Source organism: Sciurus vulgaris (genome assembly GCF_902686455.1).
Source record: "Sciurus vulgaris genome assembly, chromosome: 16".
In the NCBI taxonomy this organism is placed as follows: Eukaryota; Metazoa; Chordata; class Mammalia; order Rodentia; family Sciuridae; genus Sciurus; species Sciurus vulgaris.
The window spans coordinates 57,692,700-57,714,539 of NC_136477.1; the positions used below are offsets into that span (position 1 = coordinate 57,692,700).

The 21,840-nt window shown below is 44.3% G+C and overlaps 1 protein-coding gene across 9 annotated transcripts in view; it reads right to left on the reverse strand.

Annotated features, from left to right (window-relative positions):
- Positions 1 to 21,840, reverse strand: part of CADPS (calcium dependent secretion activator) — a 483,924-nt gene that overhangs the window by 51,930 nt on the left and 410,154 nt on the right. The window lies entirely within an intron of this gene.

Sequence of the window (21,840 nt, forward strand, 5' to 3'; positions counted from 1 at the left end):
AAATATTTTAAAAAGAGAATATTTTGAACCAGGTGCAGTGGCACACCCCTGTAATCCCAGCGGCTTGGGAGACTGAGGCAGGAGGATCACAAGTTCAAAGTCATTCTTGGCAACTTAGCAAGACCATGTCTCAAAAAAAAAAAAAAATAAAAAAAAAAGAGTTGAGGATGTGGCTCAGTGGTTAACCACCTCTGGGTTCAATCCCTGGTACAAAAAAAAAAAAAAAAAAAAAAAAGAATAATATTCTGGAAGTGTGTTCTAGTGTGTTCTATAAGGACAGTGAAGGGGCAGCCATCTTGTCTGGAAAAGGAAGAGCTAATGGCAGAAAAAGCCATAATCTTTTGTAGCTCAAGAAAGAGATTCAAGGTAGGATGGAACTACACTGAAGTCATGGTGGTTCCTGAGCACTGAATCAGGAACAGGGAATAAAATGACAGGGCCCCAGAAGAGGATGCAAACAGCCACACACAGCTTTGGCAGGAACTGGCCATCTCGGGTGGTACAGCCCTCTCCCTCCCATTGAGGATGGAGGCTCCAAGGTGGTTCTTTTTTGTGGGGTGGGTACCTGGAATCAAACTTGGGGCACTCAACCACTGAGCCACATCCCCAGCCCTATTTTGTGTTTTATTTAGAGACAGTGTCTCACTGAGTTGCTGAGGCTGACTTGGAACTCACCATCCTCCTGCCTTAGCCTCCCAAGCTGCTGGGGTTACAGGTGTGTAGCACTGCACTGGCTTCTAATGTGGTTCTTAACCTATGTGAGAGGGTACCTCTCAGTCTGTCTCCTGTTTCTGATTCTAGCCTCCTTCTGAGGTAGGAAGTGGTCATCAGTTCTACTTTTTGTTGTTATTTTTATTTTTATTTTTTACAGTAGGCAATTGAGATATAGCAGAGTAAATAAAAAGGACAGAACTGTGTTCCCTTAAACCCTTTCCTACATAATGCCAGCAACACCACAACATAGATGAGCATCATCTATGCTGGGGATTGAACCCAGGGCCTTGGGCATGGGAAGCAAACTCTCTACCAACTGAGCTGTATCCCCAGTACCTAAGTTATAACTTTTTGCCAGCTACATTCTAAGCAGAAAAGAGGTGACCAGATTCTCCTGATGCACTAGAGCTCTGAAATTATTGCCAGAAAATCTAAATGTGCACCAGACACAGTGTCTACATCCAATAAATTATGGCCCTCCTAATTTACACAAGACCATTGTCATGATATGTTGATATTCTTTCCATGGATAAAACACACATTTCTTTGACATGCAATATTTTACAGGGATATTTTGTCTTTTGTCTTTTTTTTTTTTTTTTTTTTTTTTTTTTAATCAATGGCTGTCAAAAATGTCATGTGCACCCAATTTTTTTTTTTTTTCTTTTTCATTTTCTTTTCTTGGAGTGCCAGGCATTAAAGTCAGGGGTGCTTCACTACTGAGCCACATCCTGAGTCCTTTTTGAAATTTTTTATTTGGAGACAGGGTCTCGCTGAGTTGCTTAGGGCCTCGCTAAGTTGCTGAGGCTGGCTTTGAACTTGTAATCTTCCCTCCTCAGCCTCTGGAGCCACTGGGATTATGGGAGTACACCACTGCTTCCGGTTTTATTTATTTCATTTATTTTAACTTTAAAAGAGATCTTCCCAGAAAAGTGGCTTAGAGGATGAGTCCAGGCTGACTGGGTTGGAAGTCTGCCTTTGCCATCTTCTAGCATGGTGACTTTGAACCAGCTACTTCTCTGTAAATGGAACCAGCATAATGTCACTCAAAGGGATACTGGAAGACCTGAATGAGGTAATCCTCACATCCTAAATGGGCATGACAATGACAAAGAGTACTAAATGTGCTAAAGTCTTACCAGGGTTTCCAGAAATACTGGCTCAACTGGCATAGATGGAGTGTTTGTCCCCATCCTGGGGATAGGAGTAGGTTTCACTTCATACTCCTAGCCCACTGGTAATTTTTTGGCTATAAAAAGGAGGCTGGAATCTTTCCAGATTACCAGCAAGAATCTGAGTGTATTCATTGGCTGGGAGGCTTCCTGTCATTTCAGTGACACGCCATCCTCTGGACAGCTTGCCTTCAAAACATGGAGGCTGAAGCCAGAGATCCACTCTCCCCCACCCCTCGCAGGATGGCTGAGTCTAGGCACGTGTGAGAGGACACTTCTCCAGGCCAGAGCCCTCACGAACGCAATCGAGTCCTCTCTGGGACCAAGCCATGTGCCCAGGTGCAAGGGACAAGGGTTAGGGCAAGAAGTTTGCCCCAAGTCCTGGTCTAGCATCCTGTCTGAGGGATTCCATGGCCTCAAAACAGAGGCAAGAACTGGGACTTTGGCTGGACTTTGTTTCTCAGGACTCCTGCTTTTGGAACAAATACCTCTTCTCTAGCAGGGCTTACCAGATCACTGCTCACCCCCAGGTAGAGCCAGTTCTGGGAAGGGAGGAGGGAGAAGGAAACACAGATTGAGAGACTGGTGGAGACCGAGGTTGAAGGCAGGAAGATGTGCTATCAGAGAGCAACTTCTTCATGTTTACACACACTTGAGACCAAGGACACATATTATCTATGAAGGGGTCACACTAGGGGCTGGAGGGTGAAGGCATTTGCTCTGAGACTACTGACCCCCTTGTTGAATGACATCCCAACATCTGATCTCTCTAAACATGAACTAGTCCCTCCAACAAATAGTCAAACACATCACATTTTAAAAGTGCTTACTACTTATCAGGATATAAGCTAGAAATACTGCATTTTATATCAATGCAATCAATATTATGTATTAAATATTAACAGGGGGCTATTAACATTCCCATTTTACAGTTGAAGCAACTGAGGCTGAGAGAAATAAAACAATGTGGCTTGAAGTCACACAACTCATAAGTTACAACTTTGGATGGAACCAACCTGGGTGCCCTTCCACTGATGAATGGATAAAGAAAATGTGGTCTATATACACACAGTGGAATATTATTCAGCCATAAAGAAGAATGAAATTATGGCATTTGCTGGTAAATGAATGGAACTGGAGACTCTCATGATAAGTGAAATAAGTCAATCCCAAACACCAAAGGCCAAATGTTCTCTCTGATATGTGGATGCTAACACACAATGGGGGTGGTGAGGGGAGAATGGAAATACACTGGATTAGACAAAGGGGAATGAAGGGAAGGGAGGGGGATGAGAATAGGAAAGACAGTGGAATGAAGGGGACGTCACTTTCCCATGTTCATACATGAACACATGACCAGTGAAACTCCACACATGTGCAACCACAAGAAAGTCTCACATGTATGATATGTAAAATACATTCCACTTTCATGTATAACTAAAAAGAGCAAAATTTTTAAAAAAAGAAAACAACAACAAAAATAAGTTATGGCTTTAGACCTCTCATTCCCCAAGTGACTTATTATTCAGTTTAAAAAAATATCTATCCAACCACTTTTACTGACCAATCATATTTAGTCCTGTTTGTGTAGGGGTGTGTGTGTGTGTGTGTGTGTGTGTAGACACAACCTAAAATGGTTTCTCCAGGAAAAATGTATGAGGGATTTGAATAATTATCCACACTGACTCAGTCAGGGCAGAAGTTCCAAAATGGATTCTCTGGCCTGAATGTCGCAGCTAATTACCTCGACCCTCCACCTGACTTAGCGTGTGTAGACAGGCTTAATGGTTTCTCTATTGAGCTCTTCCATTATTTTCAGGTGCCCAAGGTAATCTTTTCATTGAACACTCCCCATCCTGGGATTTTCACAATGCTGATGACTAAGGGATTTTCTTCTGCCTGGTCTTAATAAGGGGACCTGAGTTAATCATTGTGTGGCTTTGATAGGGAGCACGGCAGGGGCCTAAACCACTTCTCTTGCTTCATTAGGGGAAAAAGCAACCCAGGTGCAGACCATGAGGACCTCAGGGTTTGATACTATTAAATCAATGCACAGACCCAAAAAAAAAAAATGTGGATTAGGTCCTTTCTGCCAACAGAAATCTGCTGGGCAAGGCTCAAAGATGGAAGAAAAAAAAAAAATCTGAACAGATACCACTGCATTAGTAACGCCCTGAGCTTTCCTTTTCCCCATGGTCTTAAAAAAAAAAAAAAAAAATCAAGGAAATTATTTATTCTCTGCATGCACAGACTCCACCCCATTCATAAGAACTTGGAGTTGGTTTCTCTGCCTTTGCCTGCAAACTGCAGACCACGCTCCTGCTTCGAAGGACCAAGTGACATTCACTTCCATGTCTGGCCTTTGACACTTCTGGGATAAGACTAAAGAATGCTATTTTGCTTCTTTCTCCACTTTCTAAACCCAGGCAATCTTAGAGAGGTGGATTTTTTTTTTTTTAAGACTTGCGGCACTTCAGTATGTAAAATTACTACTTGGTGCTGCTACCATCCCTAAAATAATTTTATCTCTTTTGAGTTCAATTTTTATCTATCGCCATCTTCATAACTAGAATATAGATTCAATGAGGAATAAGAACATCTCTCTCTCCTCGCTATTTGCACTACCAGGTGTATAGTAGTGGCTCAACAAAATTTGTGAACCAAATGGACTCTGGACTGTGATATTCGATTCAGTACCTCGGACAGAGGTTTCTAGAGCTTTCTTTTTGTTGTTGGAGCTATTGCCCTCTGAAGGGACAATTAGAAAAAGCATGACTGGGCACTAGGAGTTCGAAGGGAATGGTAATTGTGGCTTCTCTGAGAAGAACTTAAAGGGTCTCTTGTTCCTGTACTCTGAGTAGGACAGTGGAATGGATGAGAACTCGGGGCCAGGAGTCAGGGCCTGGGCTTGCATCTGGTTCTATTGCCCAGCAGCAGGGTGTCAGGTAACTAACCTAGGTATCAGCTTCCGCTTTGGAAAATAGCAATGATGATAATAGTAACCAGAGCATCACCTATTAGGGTGGATGTGTAGGTTAATTTAAAAAGAAGGACTTCTTGCAGGTTAACTACACGCAGGTCCCCCTTCAAAGCATTTTACCTGTATTAATTCACTTAGTGCCTGTGAAGAGTTAAGGAGATCTTTGACACTCATACTTCAGATAGAGTGCTAATTTCCAGAATCTATAAAGAACTCAAAAAACTCTACACCAAGAATACAAATAATCCAATCAACAATGCGCTAAGGAAATGAAGACACTTCACAGAAGAAGATGTACAAGCAATCAACAGATATATGAAAAAATGTTCAACATCTCTAGTAATAAGAGAAATGCAAATCAAAACTACCCTAAGATTTCACCTCACCCCAATTAGAATGGCAATTATCAAGAACACAAGCAACAATAGGTGTTGGCGAGGATTTGAGGAAAAAGGTACACTCATACATTGCTGGTGGGGTTGCAAATTAGTGCAGCCACTCTGGAAAGCAGTGTGGAGGTTCCTCAGAAAGCTTGGACTGGAACCACCATTTGACCCAGCTATCCCACACCTTGGCCTATACCCAAAGGACTTAAAATCAGCATACTACAGAGATACAGCCACATCAATGTTCATAGCTGCTCAATTCACCATAGCCAGATTGTGGAACCAACCTAGATGCCCTTCAGTTGATGAATGGATAAAGAAACTGTGGCATATATATACAATGGAATATTACTCCGCCATGAAGAATGATAAAATTATGGCATTTGCAGGCAAATGGATGAAATTGGAGAATATCATGCTAAGTGAGATAAGCCAATCTCAAAAAACTAAAGGACGAATGATCTCGCTGATAAGTGGATGAGGACATATAATAGGGGGGTGGGAGGTGTTAGCGTTAGGGTTAGGGTTAGGTTTAGGGTTAGGGATAAGGAGGGTGGTAAGAATGGAGGAAGGAAGGACTGTATAGAGGGAAAAGAGGGGTGGGAAGGGTGGGTGGGAAGGAAAAAAATAACAGAATGAATCAAACAACATTACCCTATGTAAATTTATGATTACACAAATGGTATGACTTGACTCCATGTACAAATAGAGAAACAACATGTATCGCATTTGTTTACAATAAAAAAAAAAGTTAAGGAGAGTTAACTTTCATGCAGGACCTGGCACATAGTATGTGTTCAATTAGTCTTGGCTATTATTTAACCATCCCTTTCTCCTGTCTCCAAAGAAGCTGAGTTCATTTGTTAAGACTATTGGCTATGTTTGCTGGTGGGTGGGGTCATTAACTTAAAACACTACACACTTGGGTATGTTCAGAAGTCCCCTGGTTAGAATGCTTCTGGGAGGAAGACATCCAGGGGCAAGAGGCCTGGCCAGCTGACTTTTACTCATTTTTGCTGCAGTATTACGCATCATGGTCTAAATTCTCTGATTTTATTTCTCCCTGACTTCTAGGTAAAACCTCTTGGAAAGACATCTCTGGAGACCAGTGTGGCTCCTTGGAGTTGTCTGCATTGGAACACAGACTGGAAGCCCAGTTCTCATTGGAAAAAGTTGTTTCCCAAGATCTCTGCCACTGATACTTTTCTGTTCCCTCGTGGAGTCATGGAGTCTATTTCTCCATTCCCCTTGAGTCTGGGCTGGCCTGTGACTGCTTTGACCAGTGGAGCATAATGGAGCAACAGCATGACAGTTCTGATTCTTTCTTTCTTTCTTTCTTTCTTTCTTTCTTTCTTTCTTTCTTTCTTTCTTTCTTTCTTTCTTTCTTTCTTTCTTTCTTTCCTTTTCTCTCTTTCTCTCTCTCTCTTTCCTTTTCTCTCTTTCTGTCTTCCTCTCTCTCTCTCTCTCTTTCTTTTTCTCTCTTTCTTCCTCTCTCTCACTCTCTCTCTTTCTTGAACCAGAGATTGAATCAGGGGGTGCTTAACCACTAAGCCACATCCCCAGTCCTTTTTTATATTTTATTTAGAGATAGGGCCTCACTAAGTTGCTGAGGCTGACTTTGAACTCTTGATTCTCCCACCTCAGCCTCCTGAGCTGCTGGGATTACAACCACTGGGTGTGTGCCATGGACTGATGTCCACATTTTTAAGTGGTTGAAAGAAAATAAAAAGCATAATATTCCTGAAAGGTGAAAATGACATGAAATTGATATTTCAGTGTCCACAAATAAAGTTTTATTGGCACATGGCCATGCCCATTTATTTACATATTGTCTATGGGTGCTTTTGTGCTATGAGGGTAGAGTTGAGTTGTGATGGACTTTGTGACTCACAAAGTCCAAAATATTCACTATCTGACCCTTTACAGAAGATGTTTGTTCACCTTTGAATGAGGACATGACTTAATGGGAGATAGTGGTGTGTGGGGAAAGAATTTGAATTTCTGATCCTATGTTGACCAGTTGACTACACTGCTGGACTCATTTTCTTGTCTATTATAATGAAGGTGGATTAATTGTTTTCTCCTTAGATTCCTTCCAGATTTAAAAAAAAAATGTCTGTGACTCTCAGAGGGTCAATGAAACAGGTTCTATGGAGAATGTGGGTGAGGGAACATTTCCCACAACTTGAGAAGGTTATTAATGCTCTGGTAGTAAAGCAAAAGGCTATTAATGTTTTAACATTAATAGAAGTTCTGGAAATAAGACTCCAGAAAAAAACTATCATAATTTTTATTATACTAATTTTAAATTTTCATTATTGTAATTTTTTCTAGCATCTCTAAAAGAAAATTAGAGACGAAGATTTTTGCCGGGCATGGTGGCACACACCTGTAATTCCAACGACTGGGGAGGCTGAGTCAGGATGATCGTGAGTTCAAAGCCAGCCTCAGCAAAAGCAAGGTGCTAAGCAACTCACTAACCCTGCCCCCCATCTCTAAACAAAATACAAAATAGGGCTGGGGATGTGGCTCAGGGGTCGAATGTCCCTGAGTCCAATTCCCAGTACAAAAAAAAAAAAAAAAAAAAAGAAAAAGAAAAAGAATTTTGCATAGGTAACAGATAACGAAGTGTGGGAGATTTGGCACAGATGTAAAGGGACTGCAAATAGACAGCATCACTGAGCATTTCCCTGGGCCAGTAAATGTTCTGGGTATTTCTCAGGAGCCACCTCATTTACTCTTCCCAGCAACCCTCTAGCTGCATCTGTTCCTCTTTGGGCTATTGTGGGGATTGATGAAGAGGATACCCATAAAGGTCCATAATAGCAGGGCAGACCAGGCCACAGGAGCAACCTCTCTGCGACTGGGCAGTGAGCCCCTAGGTTGATTTCCCTGCAGTCCATATACTTGTCCACACCCCTCCTCCACCTCCAGGTTTTATGCTCTCTTTTTACTTTTATTTACTTATTTAGTTTTGGTACCCGGGATTGAACCAGGGGTGCATAACCACTGAGCCACATCCCCAGCCCTTTTTATTTTTATTTAGAGACAGGGTCTCCCTGAGTTGCCTAGGGCCTCACTATGCTGCTGAGGCTGGCTTTGAACTCGCGATCCTCCTGCCTCAGCCTCCTGAGCTGCTGGGATGACAGGCCTGCACCACTATAACAGATATGGAAGGGGCAGGGCTGACACTTAACCTGCCCACACAAAACCCGTGATGAACACTGCTCAGTCATAACAGGGAAAAGCTGTGACCATCATCGAGAGTGGGATGAATCTGGAAAAAGGATGTGCAGATTTCTAACTGGGATGAGATTAGATTAATATAGGGAAGTGGCTGAGAGCAGAGGCTCTGGAGTTGAACACACTGGCTCAGAGTCTAGCTCTGCCAGTCACTGGAGAGGTTACTTGATCTTTCCATGCCTCATTTTCCCCAACTGTAAAATGGGAATAGAGTCCTTTATAAAGTTGTTATTAACTGAGTTCTCAGAAGTCAGTCATTATCGTCCTTTCTGCTGGAAGACCTCAGTGTCTACTGGGGCCCTAAGCAACTCAGCAAGACCCTGTCTCTAAATAAAATATAAAAAAGGGCTGGGGATGTGGCTCAGTAGTTAGATGCCCCTGAGTTCAATTGCCCTGTACAAAAAAAAAAAAAAAAAAGTTATCTAAAAATAGTACCTATAGCTATGAGGGTACAGCTATGAAATGAGTTTGAGAGTCCCTTCTAATGGAAAAGATGGCAGGTAGAAAAGAGTAGGTCAGAGAACTGTTGTTTTTTTTTTTTTTTTTTTTTTTTTTAATCTTTTTTAGTTTTCTATGGACAGGATACCTCTATTTTTTTGCCTTTATGTGGTGCTGAGGATGGAACCCAGTGCCTCACAGGGTTAGGCAGGTACCACTGAGCCGCAACCCCAGGCCAAATGGTTGCTTTTTAAGATTTTGGAGTTCCTGTACCATGTCCTCCTGTAAACTCGTGCTCATGTTACTGTTCCGATGAGAGATAGATAAAAGAGCAACTCGGTGGTGGAATGTTCAGCCTTCTAATGGAGAAACAGCCTGGGGTGGAAGGCCCCATCCCTTCCAGGGGCCATTTCCTCAAGGTCTCCGCGGATGGATTCCTGGTTTCGAGGTGCAGCCTCTCCAAAGGCGAAAGAGAAACCTGACAGCCCTTCCCCCCAGTCTGGAGTCTCCTCGTGCGTCTTGGGAAGATGAACACATACTCAGTGCCAAGGAAGGGACCGACTGCTTGGGTGAGCAGAATGTGCGAGTGGGTGGGATGTACTGGGACTGTGTGTGCGGGTGAGCAGTTGTGCAAACCTCGGTGGCTCCTGCCTGGGGCCAAGTGACAGTCGCAGTGGAAGCCCCTTCCAGTGCTGAGGATGGGAGAGAAACACAACCCTTGAAGCAAATGTGGAATCATAAACAGCATAACGGAGCCCCGGAGCTGTCACCGGAGGGGCTGCCATATCTTCAGTGTGGCCAATAGTGCAGGGCTGTGTCCTTGTGAGCACGGAATGACACTATATAAATGGGTTCAGGGCTTAGTTCTGTAAGAGGGACAGGGCTCTGAGGAAGGGCAGTGGTGATGGTTGCATGACTTTGTGAATGTCCTTAGTACCACCAAACTGTACACTTGAATAGAGTTAAGATGGAGGTGGGCACAGGCCTGTCATCCCAGCGACTTGGGAGGCTGAGGCAGGAGGATCCCGAGTTCAAAGCCAGCCTCAGTAATTTCGCGAGGCCCTAAGCAACTCAGCGAGACTCTGTCTCTAAATAAAACACAAAAAAGGGCTGGGGATGTGGCTCAGTGGGTGAGCACCCCTGGGTTCAATCCCTGGTACAAAAAAAAAAAACAAAAAAACAAAAAGTAAAACAAAAATGCCAACATTAAATAGATGCACAAACTGTAAGGCCATTCTCACTCTGTCTCTGTGTGTATCACTGTCTGTCTGTCTGTCTGTCTGTCTCTCTCTCTCTCTTGGAGGGCCAGACTTTCCAAATGCTGGCATGGGAACTGTGACACCCCAAATTCCTCCTGAGTACCTTCACAGTTCAGAAAAATGATCAATGGCTTCAGAAATTTCAATTGCAATTGAAAGAAAAGAATGAAACATTGAGTTTGTTGTTTTTTTTTTTTTTTTAAATCAGGTTTCCCTAAATTGCCTAAAAATGGGAACCCTATTCAAAAAAATTTCAGAGACTGGAAAGAGAACCTCGGTCAAGTCTCCACTCTTACTCCTGTCCTTTGAATTATTGGCTGTGTCCTTGGGAAAAGCAATTCCCTGTGGTTTTCTCATAAACGATGTTGAAATAACTCCTTTATATCTGACAGGTAGTCATATATAAAAACACGGATGTTTTTTATCAATAATGGAATGCCTAATATACACTGTCTTATTCAATTCCATTAAAAAAAATTTTTTTTAGTGGCGCTGCGGATCAAATCCAGGGCCATCTGCATGCCAGGCAAATGCTCACCTCAGAGCCAACGCCCCAGCCCCTATCTTATTCAATTCTTCTAAGAACCTATCTTTGCATTTTGCAAATGAAGACTCTGCTTTCCCCAGGGCACATAGCTAAGAAGTGGTAGAACTGAGATTATGTGGGTCTGACTTCAAAGGATGGCACTGTCCCCCAGACTGCTTCTCTGAGCCTCAGTTTCCTCATCTGCAGGTGATGATATTCATCATGCCCTCTGCTATCTTTTCTTTCTCTCCTTTTTTTTTTGTACTGGGGATTGAACCCAGTGGCGCTTAACCACTGGGCCACATCCCCAGTCATTTTTGTGTGTGTGTGTGTTTTATTTAGAGACAGGGTCTCACTGAGTTGCTTAGGGCCTCGCTGAGCTGCTGAGGCTGGCTTTGAACTCCCAATCCTCCTGCCTCAGCCTCCCAAGTCGATGGGATTACAGGTGTGTGTCACTGCCCCTGGTCACTGCCATCTTTTCTACATGAAAATTTATCAAAGTCTAAAGGTAAAAGTCAAATAGACTGGAAATACTTCTAAAAGCAAAAGATATTTAAGTATTCACCTACCACAAAGAAAACCTCATAAATAATAATGCAACCTTGACAAATATTCGGAAATGACCTCTGGGAACCCCGGCAGAACTCCAGAGAGGCCAAGGACTTGTAGAGGAGATCCCAGGCTTCCCCACACATGTCCTTAGACGAGGATGTAAAACCCCGGTTACAGGGCGGCTGGGGACTGTTGGGGACTGTGCCGTTTCTGTGCATGTTCATAAATATTGATTGTGATTAGACTATTAGCATAATAATAAGGGTAATAATGCGTCCTTCAACCCATCCCACCCTACCTCTCAAAGTCCCTACCTTTCATTAAACAAAGGGCTGCTGGCTCTGCCAGGGAATTGGGCAAGAGGCAGGGAAAAGATCTCTATTAAGCAAAAGCATTCTGTTCCATGTGCCCCCCGATTAGGAGCGGCAGCCTCATTAACCGGGAGGATTGTTCTCATCTCCTGTTGCTCAGGGTACTGTGCTCTGAGACTAGATCCAGGAAGTGTATGTTCTCATCTCTCTTCCCCCCCGGGGCTTCGGAACAGATGCCCGATTCAAGTAGACCTGTTTTTCCTTCCAGTTCCCTCATTTCTGTCCCAACCCTTCATTCCCAGAGAGGATTTTTTTTTTTTTTTTTTTTAAGACTCAAGGGCTCCTTCAAACCCACCCTCGTATCGCTGCCAAGACTAGACAATGCTCACACACTTATTCTTTGCCCAGCAGAAGGCTAAGCGATTTCCAAGTGATTAACCCTGGCAGTGGTGGGCATGGTGATGATCATCTCTTACGCATGAGGAAATGGAGACTCAGAGAGGTTAAGTGACTCCCTAAAAGCCCCACAGCTAATGGCATTACAAAGCTGGTGTTTGAACATGGGTCCCTTGGCCTCCAGCTTTGCCCTCTTTGGGGCCGTGCTGGATGGCTGTCCCATTTTGTCTATGTGTAGGACCTGCTGTTATTTTAGGAGAACTCAGAAGAGTAAATCGGAGATTTTTAATTTTGTAGAATCTGAAAGCAGGCATGAAGTCTTAATTTTTTTGTTGACAGGAAGTGGGTGGCTTTGCCGGCCTCTGGCATCTCTCAGGTTTGGCTTTGCCTCTTGAGCATCTCTCAACACTGAGAAGTCCAGTGCGAGGCAAGTTCAGAGAGGACCGGGGCCAGGCAGGCTCCTGTCCCTGGCTCCTGCATGGACTTGGTGCCGAGCAGGGGAGGGCTGTATTGTTGTGACCAAATGGTAACATTTGGGACTTGTCACCTCCGATGGCCTCCCTCACCCCCAGACCTGAACTTGAAGGAATGAATTGTTTACATTGCCACTGTCAAGGACAAGGCAGCAGTCATGGTCAGCCAGTTCTGTGACACAGAGGAGAGTTTTTTCCCTTATTTTTCTCCTCTTGGGTAAAGAGTGGAAAAAGGAACACGTAGAGGAGCTAGGGGCCTAATGTTCTGGAACCAAACTAGCTGTGCAGGTCATTTTTCCTCCTCTGACCTCAGTTTCCACATCTGCAAAATGGGGTGGGTAGGAATTCTCTGAGCTTTCCCAAACTTCCCGCATCAATACCACCTTCTTGATTTTGGCCACGGCCCATGTGCCATCTGTAGCATATTTATTTAATAATATTTCTATAAAAGGAAACTTATATTACTACTATACATGGAAGATCAGTTGTCATGCTCAATAAGAAACATGAAGGGTAAAAATAAATACTAACTAAATAAAATAAAGCGATTCAGTTCTAGCTAGACACTGCTGCCTCCTGAGGATGACGAGCTGAGGTACCCCTCTCTCTCTGACACGCATAAGAATTCGGAAATTTTAGGGAAGCATACTAAATGGAAGCGTTTTCCTTGGTATAGGGATAAAGATGAAAAGAATCCATAGGGAATAAGCCTCTCACCATGTGGCTGGTGTTATTTAGTGCTGAGTTTTTGTAGCATCTGACATGGATATGGTCTCAGGACTAGTTGGTATATGACCTATGCTTCGGAAGTACAAGTGGAATAATGGTGAAAGGGACGCGCGCACACACACATGTACACACACACGCGCACACACACATACACACACATACACACATACACACACATATACACATATACACACATACACACACATACACACACACACATACACACACACACACACACACACACACAGACACATAGACACACGAAAGCCCTATTTGGTAGTAGTTGCTAATTTTCATGGTGCCAATACTTCCGACATGGTAAATGTTAGGTTAACAATGTGACATCATAGGTGCAGGGACAGGAAGTGAGAATGGGACCTTGCCAGCAGGTAGGGGCCTAGCAGGCTCCAGCACCACTGGAACACTAGACAGAAAATCTCCAGGGTTCCTTCTAAAGTATGAGCCCTAGATAGTACCTTCCAGAAAACCCAGATGCCTTTTAATTTGTTTACAGATATTCCCATCTCTACAACTCCTGGTTTAGTAATTTAACTAAGGCACTCATTTGAAGCATGGTGGCTGATGGGGTAACTGATTCTAATATTTACTACCTAGTGATGGACTCACACGGTTGGCTACCATAATAATATCTAGCAAGTATTGAATGCTCACCCCAATCCATGTATGTAGTATTTTATCTTTTTTTTTTTTTTTTTTGCATCAGGGATTGAATCCAGGGTTGCTTCACCTCTGAGCCACATTCCCAGTCCTATTTTGCATTTTATTTAGGGATAGGGTCTTGCTGAGTTGTTTAGGGCCTCACTAAGTTGCTGAGGCTGGTCTCGAATTTGCAATCCTCCTGCCTCAAGCCACTGGGAGTATATAGGTGTGTACCACTGCACCCGGCAGTATTTTATCTTTTAATTCTAAGCATAATCCATAATGTATATCTCATTATTCCCATTTTACAGATCACTAAATGAGGGTCAGAGGTAGACTAATCTGTCCAAGATTATACTTTAGAAAGGGGAAAAATTGGACACACAGAAAGCCTCAGGGTACAATGGTATAAACCCAATTTAACACAAAACATGCTTGCAGTATGGGAGATCCAATTTTGGTTAAGCCAATGTATACAATATATGTTTTGGTATGGGGGAACCAAACCCAGGACCCTGTGCATGCTAGGAAAGCACCCCTCCACTGAACTATATCCCCAGCCCCAGCCAATAGTTTGATTAATAAAGAGAGATTCTAGAGACAAGGTATGAATGAAAAATTCTTGAAAAATTTAAATGAAACCCAAACAGCTAACCCTATACTAACCATAATGGAAAATATCTTTCTTTGGTCAATCAAAATTCTGAATATAAGAATATGCTGAAATGCAAAAGTCATAATGATTTGGATTGCTACTGTTACATAGAGTAATCCATAGCATTTATTTATAGGAGAAACAATGGGTATGTTAAAGCTAAACATGCTTTAGTCAGGAACATGCTTCATTAAAAGTGTAGGGTAGCCAGGTATGGTTGTATACACCTGTAATCCCAGTGACTGAGGAGGCTGAGGTAGGAGGATGGCAAGTTCAAAGCCAGTCTCAGCAACTTAGTGAGCCTGTAAGTAACTCAATGAGACCCTGTCTCTAAATAAAATATAAAAAAGGGTTGGGAATTTGGCTTAGTGGTTAAGCACCTCTGGGTTCAATCCCCTGTACCAAAAATCCCTACCAACTGAACAAAAAAAAGTGGGGTTATGGGGGTTATGTAACCTTACAGTTTTGAGAAAAGTTGATGGTCAAGTTTAGATGACTATTTATAGAGCAGCTAACATTTCCTCTTTGAATCCTAACTACAGTGGATAGTTTATTGCCAAGTCCCCAGTATATAGCACATAGTAGGCACTCAATAAACATGCATAGAATGCTTATTACTATTTGGTGTCATGTAAGGACAGCTCAGAAGTAGCAGCATTCCCACTTCACAGATGAGGAAACTGAGGCTCTGAAATGACCACCAGCCTACATTTCTGAAGGTCTTATTTTCACTTTTACGATTCTCTCTCTCTAACTTTATGGTGATAAGCTTCCCACTGCCTGTGGGTCAGAATCAGGGCAGAATCTCTAACTTTTAATTTCACAACAATTATTGCCTATTTGAAGCTATGTACGTCTTCATTAGGTCTTTCTCTAGTGGCTGGCATTTCTGTGACCTGGTTGTTCAGCACCTCACAGTCTGAACGAAATACTGCGTCTATCTTATGTTTGCTTTGAAAGATGTTCTGTGGTCTGCAAAAGAATATTAAGGGAAATGGTTAACTTTGGTTGTTTATCATTTTTTTCCTTCTGTAAGGTTTCGGTGGGGTTGCTCTGGACAGCAGGTATGATAATTGTCAAGTGCATCTTCAAGGCGGCAACTGGAAATGAGGATGTCCTACTAGGTGATAAAATGATCTGTCACAGATCCCAAAGTGAATGTCAAATTCTACAACACTGGGGAGTGGCTGATGAAAGAAGTCACTAGAAGACATGTTTTATGGCTCGAACTTTCTAGGGCACGGGGTTTTTGGTTGGTCCATTGTGAACAAAATATATTAGAAGAAAAACACGGTGACTCCTCAGCCACCTTCCAATGGTGGTTCATAGCTTCAGTATCAGAAGCCCATCAGCCTGGCATTGACTTGTTATGGGGAGCTGGTTTCTCTGTGACATCTTTGAACTTCTCCAGCTGAATCAATTTTGGTAATATTACTGCTTAAAACCCTTAAACTCCAAACCATAGGCAAGCTCCTTCACGAGCAAGGTCCTGCATAGCTCTCGAACCCCATGACTGTCATTTCTTCTGCTGTGGCCTGTCCCTGAGTCCCAAGGCACTCTGAGTTCCCAGAATGTACTAGGCCTTCCCTTTCTCCTCTAGGCCTTGGTACCTTGGAACACTCTTAGTTTCCTTCTTTGATAAGCAAAGTTCTACTTATCCTGTGGGTCTCAGCTTAAATGTCATTTCCTTCAATGGCCTTCCAGCTGAAATTGGGTCCCTCTTGGTCTGCAATCCCATTGCAATGGCACGTCTCTCTCTCCAATACCATCACACAATTACTTGTTGGAAACAGATCTCTCTCACCCAAATGCACAATTAAGGCATTGTCTCCCTTATTTATGGCTAAGTCCCCAGTATCTAGCACATAGTAGGCACTCATTAAACAAGCATGGGGTGACAAGCTAACATAAAACTGAAGACTTTGTGGAAGGCATGAAGGAAGTAGGGAATATTGTGAGTCCATTACTTTGGTGTTATCACAGAACAGACTGGCTGGTGGATAAATTATTTATGAAATAATTTTGAGGGGCAGATGTGAAAAAGAGATAATTCCTTCCCGGAATGATAGCAGTTAGTGGACAGTCCATGGAAGAGTCACCAAGGGATTACATTTACGAGTTTTGGTGGATTTGTGGGGACTATCATTCTGGCCGTGATAAAGGAGTAAATTTAAGGTGAACTCTTTTTTTTTTTTCCCTCATGTCTGTTTTTATTGGTGCATTATAATTATGCATAGTGGGATTTGTTGTTATAGTCTCATGCATGCACACAATATAATAATATAATTTGGTCAACTTCTTAGTAGCTGTGTGACTTTAGATGTATTATTCAACATCTCTCATCTGGAAAATGGGGATAATAATGGAAACTATTGCACAGAGTGAAATTGGAGAAAATGCAAGTCACTCACTTAGCACAGTATCCCATAAGGGTCAGCCATTATCAGTATGCTGGGTGCTGTGTCCAAGGCAGGCACCTCCAGTCTGAAATGTTCCAGCAACTGACTGGAATAACATGAATTCAGCAGCTGATAGTTTGATGATGTTATATCCAGAGAGGTTAGACCAGCACTTCTGAATCTTTGTCACCCATTGCCAGCCCACACTGTTTCCTAGCCTGGACATTCCCCAAAGACAAGCCCAACAGAATACCATCTGAGAAAACACTAACAAACTCTGCGGGACATTCACACTACTCTAAAACCCACATGTGCTTCCTGATCGGCATGTTCTGGGGACAGAGGTGAACTCCTTTGATCCTGTTCTGACATTGATGGAGGTGACGGTGTTTTTGGAAAGTATGACATCAAAAACTCTCCACAACAGTATCCAGTGCTGCTGATTTACACCAAATCAAATCCAGCCTTTGTTACTGATTCTAGGGGTAGGGGCACGTTTACTTTGTTTTTTTTCTTTCTTTTTGATTTCTAAGTGACAAAGAAGCTACACTGCTGGCAAAAGAGAGAGAGAGGGGAAAAAAAAGGCAAATGAGAATTTGAGATTTAAGATTGGCCAGGCAGGGTGGTGCGCGCCTGTAATCCCCGTGGCTCGGAGGCTGAGGCAGGAGGATGAAGAGTTCAAAGCCAGCCTTGGTAAAATCGAGGCTGCTAAGCAACTCAGTGAGATCCTGTCTCTAAATAAAATACAAAATAGGGCTGGGGATGTGGCTCAGTGGTTCAGTGCCCCTGAGTTCGATCCTTGGGGCATCCCCCCTCCCCCCAAAAAAAGGATTGACTATAGGGTAGGTTGTGGTCTCCTGACAGTCCTAAAATGGACTTTATTCTCCAGGTCCTGAGTGGCTTTCATGTGATGTTGTGACCTCCTGGAATGGATTTGCTTGACGGGAGATCTTAGCTCGATTCTCGGGGTGGAAGATCTCACACAGCTGTTCCATCTTGGCTTTGGGGTGGAAGCCAGCACTCTCCTACATCCTCATCCCTCTGCGGAGGAGGCTCCGCAGCTGAGTGGAAGGAACACTCAGGTGGGGAGCCGGGGGGCTTAGCCTCTCCGAGCCTCAGCTTCCTCTTCGCGAAGTTCCGAGGATTCCACAGAAGACGTACATTTAAAGCACTCAGCTCTGTGCCAGGTTCCTAGCAAGTACTTAAGCAATGGGAGCTGTACTCTTGAAGTTATTTTAGACTTCCCAACTCATCTAATATAACTGTCATCGTTTCTCCATGAGGGAAATCATAAGCCAAGGGACTGTCCTTTCTTCTAGGTCACACAGTTCCCTGATAAGGGGCGAGGCTGCGGTTCCCGTCCAGACCTCCCTGGACAGGAGGCTGTCTTTCCTGACTTCCTCTAGGTTTTCAGGTGGCTCCGGGGAGCACTGCAATAAATCACAGCTACCGGTCTTTCACCTTTGCCTTCTCTGCTGGGGTCTCGGCCCCAAGTGCCCATTGTGACCTGCAAAATATCCTGCGAAAATGCTGCCTGCCTGCCTGTCTTCTGGAGGCTGCAGCTGCTGCTCTTTCTAGAAGACTCCCTTTCTCTTTATCCGTGGTTGACTCCTAAAGCTCAGGGCTCCTCTGCGGAGGGATCCTGGATGAGTTTCCTAGTTCAGGTAACATCCCTCCCACTCTCCCTTGCCCTCCTGCTGGGGTCCTGCGCTACACTTCTCTCCACTCGGTCCTTTCCTTTTGCTGTCTCCTTTACTAACTGCAAGCTCTAGAAGGACAGAGAACATCTTTTTTGCTCATTGCTGTGTCCCCAGCTCCTGGCACGGAACGGGACACAGGGGTGTTCAGTAAACCTACTCCGGGGGAATGCGTGATCAATTGACTGGATGAATCAGTGAGTCAATCTCAGAACTGGCTTTTGGTTAACAGCTGGACAGGACGGAGGAAAGCATTTGAACTTGCTGGGAAAGACACCTGTGCACCTGCTCGTCCCCCTTCTTGGCCTCCTAAAGGAACAGCGCGAGGCTATCCACAAGACACGGACCTTTCCAAACGAGCTTCCCACACAAAAGCACATCTTGCACTCAACGGAAATGGGTGGATAGTTGCTAATCGCGTCTTCCAACTGGGCTGATCTTTGAAAAGTTCGAGAGGCGCCTGCCTCCCTAAATCCCAGACTGCTACCGCTGCCGAGGCTGCTGAGGGAGGAGAGGAGGGTGCGCTTGGGCGCTTCTCGGGCTGGCACGACGAAGCCACATCTCATCCTCCCTCCTCCCCCAACTCCTCTCCAAGAGAGGAAGCAATGCAGATGGAGACGAGAAATAAATATTCCTGCCTGCTCGGTGCCACTGCAGACGTTTTCCAAAATGTCTGGCTTGGACCATGAAATCAAGCCCGCCCAGGAAAGGAGGCGCTCAGCAGGAGAAAGAGGGGGAAAGGGTGGCATATTTGTCGAGGCGCGTCAGCTTTCTGGGGGGCAGAGCACATGGCTCATACTTGGCAGCCCTGCTGAGGTGGGGACGTGGTAAGTGCACAGTAATCCTTGAAGAACGGCATCAGAGATGGGAGCGAAATGATGAGAATCATGCCGACTGTGGGTGGGCAGGTGGGCTGGGTCTCTGCGGCACTTGTCTGGGGTCTCAGGACCCCCAGCTGGTTCTTGCGTGGGTTTCAGACGCTTTCTGCCCTCCCTGCTGCATCTGCCCAGTTCTTTTGACCTCCGCTCCCCTCCTGGGAGGTTAACACCCCTGGGCTGTGGGCATCCTTGAAAGGCCCCCTGAAATTTGGGCAGGAGCTGAGACTCCATGTGGGGAGATATTCCTGCCACCTCTGAGCACAGCTCGCCTCTCTAATACTGGAATACTGGCAGGAGATGGGAACATCGGCTGCAAATGAGAAGTGGGTGCTTTTGGCCTCAAGGTGGCCAAGTGTGTGGGAGAAGTGTCACTAAGAAGGGAAGTTACAGGCCCAGCAATAGGCACCAAAGTGTTCGGCATTACCGAGCCTTCGCTAGGCATGCTGTGAGACTGCAAAATGACTCAGAAGAAGGGAAAGGAGAGGATGGGAGTTTCAGGCCGAGGACTCCTGCATAGGACACTCTGGGTCTTTGTCTCTAAACCTCCTGGGAGAGACTGTCCTGGGTCCCATACTGCTGGACCATCTTCCTGCTAAGTGGGTAATGAGGATGGGGCCCTTGGTGGATTGACAGAAAGGCCAACAGAGACCTAGTTGCACTGGGTTCAAGATTAGTGCAGTAAATGCATTTGTTCAAAATGTAGGGGTCAAGGTGACATTTCCCAGAAATGCTGCATGCACTTGGAATCCCTTTTCTCCATTTCCACGATTTCACCGAGAAATGAAACACTGTCTAATATTTCCCACTCATGTGCCCTGAATTCTTCTTTATGAATCTTCCCCAGTCATTTGCCCATCTGCCTTCTAGTGCCAGGCAATTGCCAGCTGAATCCCACTCTCTCCAGGAAGCTGTTCATTGGTGGGGGAAAGCTGGCAGGAGACGTGGGTTCCTGTCCCCACTGTGCCCATTGCTGGGTGACCTCAGAAAAATTACTCCCCCTCTCTGGTTTCTTGGTCAAAGGAGTGTGATGGATAGGTTTCCTTTTAGCTGTGACACATTATAGGTGGTTCTACAGAGTGAAAATGGATGGAATTTCTATTGTCACTATCTCTGTCCTACCCTACCTTCACCAAGAAACTCTAGGGACGGGGTCTTCACACTCCTGGGATTAAAATCGTATGCCTAGGAAGGTCAGGGCTAGGAAGGTTTGGCACTGAATGCTGTCTAGAAACTCTTTTAATTGTCTTCTGTCAACACTTCCCTTAATTACTGGGAAGATGTAAGTATGGGTTGGTAAAAGAGCAAAGTAGGATATATTTGGAGGTTGTATTCATGTTATAATAATCATATTATTTAGCTGCTATTAATAATAGCTGCCATTTATTAAGCTCTGTTATAAGATGGTTCTATAGACCTTATCCACTTCTCACTCCCTTAGAGATGACAGGCTCAGAGAGGGTGAGACCCTTGCTCACGATCACACAGCTGGTTAATATTGGTAAAAGAATTTGAACCCAGTTGTGTTGGTTTCCAAAGATGGGGGCATGCTACCCACTACCAAGTGCTGGGCTTTGTCTTGGATTCGATACCCATCGGGGGGATTCTTTCTACATTAAGACTGTATTAAAGACCCACAGACAGTGGGTCCTAAGTTGACTGTCTCTTACTGTCAAAAGAAAATATCTCAGAGCCAGCAAAATCCTGCTATCAAAAATAATAGGGGTGCAAACAGCTGTGCTATGTGCCCAACACCAGAAAGAGTAGAGAACTGGATCTCCAAAGCAGCCTTTGCAGCAGCCCTGTCCAGTGATCTCCTATCTACGGGACATAAGCTGCCTTTTCTACTCGGATTTGCCCTAGCCCAATTCTGGCACAATTGGAGCCTCTCAGCATGTATAAAGGACCCAGTCATCTGCCCCAGAGGTTGTCAATGCAAATGGGTCCCAGTCTGAAGCAGGTATGAACGTGTGAAACCACCCAGAGGGGTCGACGCCAGGTCAGCAGAACACATCAGATCTGTAGAGACCACTGAGGCTCCACGCAGGCAGGTCTGCCCTGAAATGCAGACTTCTTCGTGAAGCCTCTTGGTTTTTACATGCCCACAAACGAATTCAGTCGAGGAAAACATTTGTGACACAGGAAGGACCACATAAAACGTACTTGCAGCTCTGTAAGACCTGCAACTCTTCACAGTACAATCTCTAAAGTGAATTTTCCTCATTTACAGGTGAGGAAACCGTGGCCCACAGAAAACCATTTGCCTGAGATAGCTCAGGTGGGTGTCCTCAGGCCACTCTGTGAATGCAGACATACAGAGGTTTCTGAGTGTGTGTGTGTGTGTGTGTGTGTGTGTGTGTATTCATGCCCACGTT